Below are 4,698 nucleotides of genomic sequence, written 5' to 3' on the forward strand. Positions count from 1 at the left end.
CTAGTATTATATCAATTAAATAATTGGACAATTATCTCTCCATGTCCGATGTCATTCACCAATACTCTTAATCATCATAGCCCAATATTTACATAACGTAAGTACCTTAATTCCCTTATGGAGTCCTCAGATCATAGAATCTCCCATTAAACAAAATCATTGATTGTAATTCACATACCATCGAGTGTGCAACAATTATTTTAAATATCAAAAGCTAAATACCATTAGATTTAATTCTTACTTGTACCATATTAAACCATAAGATGCCACAATCCACACAATATCCATTACTAAATGCATACAGAGTAGAGTAATTTGTCTCTTACTACGGATCACAATTTACGTTTCTTATAACCACAATAATTTATATGATTCCCTATATTCATACACTTGAAAAGGAATAGTTGATGAATGCTACAATACACTTTACTCCACCAAGCAGTAATTACTTCTCATAATTAAAAATCACTTGGTATAATAATTCCACCAATATTATTCTTTATGAAAAATACTCATCTCCAATTATTATAGCAAATCACACCAAATCCTTCAATATTTAAATCTTATAAAAAATCAGTTATGTACTTATACTAATTAATGTAATTATTCCATCCAGAAAATATTTACCCCAATAACTATAATAAATTCCACCAACCAACATCATGTAAATGTCACCAAATACATATATTAATTCAAGGCACCAATTAAATATATTCTAATGTCCTCAAATCCGAATCGTTTAGTTCTCTTATTAAATAAAACTAGCAACTAACTCTCAATTCTGCAGGCACACATATACACGCACTCATGCATCTTTTTTTTTTATATGTATTCTACATTCAACACATATTAAATAAAATAGTACACTTACAGTATTTGACTTCAATTTATTATTCATATGCAACTTATCTTCTTACATACTTAAATTATATATGACTATTATTTATTCCATAGAAGGATTTTTGTTTAAACCGTCTCCTAGCATCATTAACTAAATCACATCTCTAACGAACAAGGATGCAAATTTTAATCATTAAACAACTTGACTTTAGTCTGGTTGCGAACAACGCTGAAGGGAAAAGCAAGGAGGACAATGTCAAGACATGACAGGAATTACTCCGCAGTTACATCTAAACTTATAAACTTATGCTCTGATACCACCTTTGTCACGACCCGTTTCCGTGGGCCGGACCGGCACTAGGGCCCAGGTAAGCTTAAGGCCCCCGAGGCCCGTAGTAAGCCTAAATTATTCAATCTGTCTCAATTTCATCAAAACAGTAAGCCTCTATACAAACATATGGCCCAATCTCGATTAACACATAATATATAACCTGGGGCCTATTCACAATAAATTATAATCACGTTATGGGCTTACTGGTTCACCTGCGGCTAGTTGCATAATATATAATTTATAGTGTAATGCTAACAATAGATCCAATATTCATACACAACCCTATAACTGCGGAGTCCAAGAATAATCTGATAACAGAATAATTTATACATCCAAAATTAAATAACAGGAATATAAAGTTTACATTTATAACTCTGCGGAGAAGATTGCAGAGCTCCAGTCGAATCAGCTGCTTCCTAGTACCTGGGAGGTTTGTTGGGGGGGGTGAGTTTTGCAACTCAGCGAATAATAATAAATAATACACACCACATACAGTCAAGCAAAATGCACCCTAGTTTACTGAATGAACACACAACAGTCAATCAGATGACATTACATCAGCACCCACAAACAATATCACCTTCAAATAATCACATCACGTGGAAATTAGTCAGTGGAGTCACCGAACCCCCGATGAGTCGTCCTCCCACATGACTCATCCTCTCACATGTGCACCAGGGAGCCGATCCCCCATACTGGCCGACCGGTCTAATCCTCACTTGACCAGCCCTCTCATTGTTTTTACATTCTCTCTTTTTTTTTTTTTTTTTTTTTTTTTTTTCATACCAACAGGAGGCAACCCGGTGGTCTCCATCCAATCTAGATCATCAAGCGCTCACAACAGGAGGCCACCCTGCGGGCTGCAATCAAATCTAGATTTTCAGGTGCGCAACAACAAGCGGCCATCCTGTGGTTTCAGAACAAACAGAATTATCAGGTGCACAAGGGGGCGCCGATCTCCCATTTACCCGGCTAACAGAAACAGAATTAGGATCCATATAACAGAATCAGAATATAACAGAAATCAGAATCAGGATCCGTATAACAGAAACAGTCTCACAAACCCATGGTGACCCACTTCATCCTAATTCCACACAAACAAAGCACAGTAATCAAACAATTCTTTCAACGTATTACACCAATTTCATCCAAATGCACAATTATATATAAGTATAATTATAATGATCGTAACTTAATATATATGATAAAATACTTGTAATATATTGTAAATATGTAAATAAAAACATAATGTTTATGAATAAATGTTATGCATATGCAGTGTTGATATGCATTATTTATTATTACTCACAGTGATGGAGAGCGAAGTTCTAGCTTTGATTCTGTCCTGGAGGAGTACTAGATGGACCCGGGCGATCTAAGCAAAGTAAGAATGACACAAAAAGAAATAATTCTATCAGACAAAATATTTCTTTACCACTCTAAAATTTTTATTTTATATTCTAACTCTTCTACGTAATTTAATCTCGAGATTTAATTTATTTTCTATAATAAATTTATTTTTCTACCGAACACTATTTTCTTTATTTTCTTTTGACTTCTATTTTATTTCCTACCGAAATTTATTTTATTTATTTATTTTTTTTTATACCGAATTTATTTTATTTTTCTACCGAAATTTCGGCAGCATCTCCCCTAAAAATTGGACTATCTACCTGTTAAAATATCAACAATTTCACAAATATTCAATCCATACGGCCCATCCGTCGGGCAATTAATCAAACAACAGTTTCCCATCCTCCTTAATCTCAACATCACCACACAATCCAATTTATACATTACAATAACATTATATCTAAGCTACCTTAATTAAATCAACAATAAAATTATAAAGCTATTAACTACTCACATTTACCAAATTGAATTAACTACAAATAATAAGATTAATTTCATTATCTAACATTTCTAACATTAACTTAGCTAGATTAATTAATTACAAATAATAAAATTAATTTCATTATCTAATATTAATATCTAATACTAATTTAATTAACTAATATTTCATTATCTAAATAACATTAACATTAACACAATTAATGTTAATTAATTAACTACTAATAACATTAACTAAATAACATTAACTAAATTAACGTTAATTAATTAATTATTGCTAGATCGAAAATTCTTACGCGTGTCGGGTTAAAAAGCAGTAACTGCCGGTGGTCGAACTCGACTGGCAGTGGCGGAGAGAGGTGGAGACGACCGATCGGCGTGCTGGAAAGACGGCAGAGCTGCTGTGACGCTGGCGGAGGCCCGATCTGTAGTGGCAGCGACGGCTTGACAAGGCTGTGCTGCTGCTGTAGGCGCGACAGAGGAACAGCAACGCGATCTGGCCGAGGAGACGAGGAGCTGCTGCGTTGCCGAGCTGCAGTAGGGGCGGTGGCCGAGTGGCAGTGGCGCGCGGCTCTGCTGCGTTGCCTCTGTCTCGCCAAGAACGCAGGCACAAGGAAAGGAAAAGAAAGAAAAAGGAAGAAAGGAAAGAAGAAGAAGGAGAAGAAGAAGAAGAAGGAGAAGAAAAAGAAGAAGAAGAGGGAGGAGTGGCGGTGGCGCTGTGGTGACAGTGGCGATGGAGTGGAGGTGCGCTGGTGAGGGGGAGTGAGTTTAGCGTTGGAGATAAAAGAAAAAGAGAATTTTCTAGATGGTTTGGGTCGAACCGGTTTGATTCGGCCCAAATCATCGATTTTTAACTGGTTTTCAAATTTTTCAATCGGTTTTTGGTTCGGTTTCTCATAGTAGTTGCACTAAAATATTAATATTAATTTCCAGGCTGTCGGTTCATTAAATTTAATTGGAAAAATTTTGAAAATAAAAATTCGGGTTATTTCAATTATGAATTAGAAATAATTGAGTATTCACAAGTTTAGCGAGTAATATGTTTTTTTTTATTAGATAATCATTTCATTTTGTTTTCATCTCTTTTTTTTTTTTTTTGAAAAATAGATTGAGAAAAATCCTACAGAAATACTGTAAGAATTTCCCTTTAAAAAGTGAGCTCGCTAAACATATGAATACAAAACATTCTCAATTAAACTCCAAACTCCCAACATCTCCAAATAATCATCATAACACAACAACACTTCTATATATTCATAATTATATAAATCCTCAATAGCATTTTAATGTTCATCAATATACTTAGGTGCCATCACAATATTCGAAACACATTCTCTTTTCAAGGAATATATAATCATTCTACACCAAAAATATAATAAGATGTTATTTTCTGAAATAATAACTCTTAATAAATTATACACTTAGTATATACAACCTCCTTAACACAATATTTTATATACATGCCAAAAATCATCATTTACAAAATATCCTACCCAAAATGGTATATCTACTCTGATGCTACTCCTCTGCTCCTAACCTGCGCGTGATAAAAATCAACGCGCTAAGTAGAAGACTCAGTGGTGCTAAATAACTAACAATTAAAATAACAAGAATAGCCAAGGCAAGTCTCGCAAGTGCTTTAAATTACTCAATTATATAAATACCGAAATCACATT

General features: G+C 34.2%; 1 long non-coding RNA gene across 1 annotated transcript; it reads right to left on the reverse strand.

Moving 5' to 3' along the window:
* Positions 1-1,393: 1,393 nt before the first annotated feature.
* On the reverse strand, positions 1,394-4,008 carry LOC149499007 (uncharacterized). Its single transcript, XR_016322109.1, has 3 exons — positions 3,319-4,008; positions 2,481-2,546; positions 1,394-1,594 (listed from the first exon to the last, which is right to left on the reverse strand). It is a non-coding gene; the product is annotated as an uncharacterized LOC149499007 (long non-coding RNA).
* Between the last annotated feature and the right edge of the window lie 690 nt (positions 4,009-4,698).

The sequence above is a fragment of the Jatropha curcas genome, chromosome 1 (genome assembly GCF_041381405.1).
Source record: "Jatropha curcas cultivar XTBG-Jc1 chromosome 1, XTBG_Jcur_1.0, whole genome shotgun sequence".
Taxonomy (NCBI): Eukaryota; Viridiplantae; Streptophyta; class Magnoliopsida; order Malpighiales; family Euphorbiaceae; genus Jatropha; species Jatropha curcas.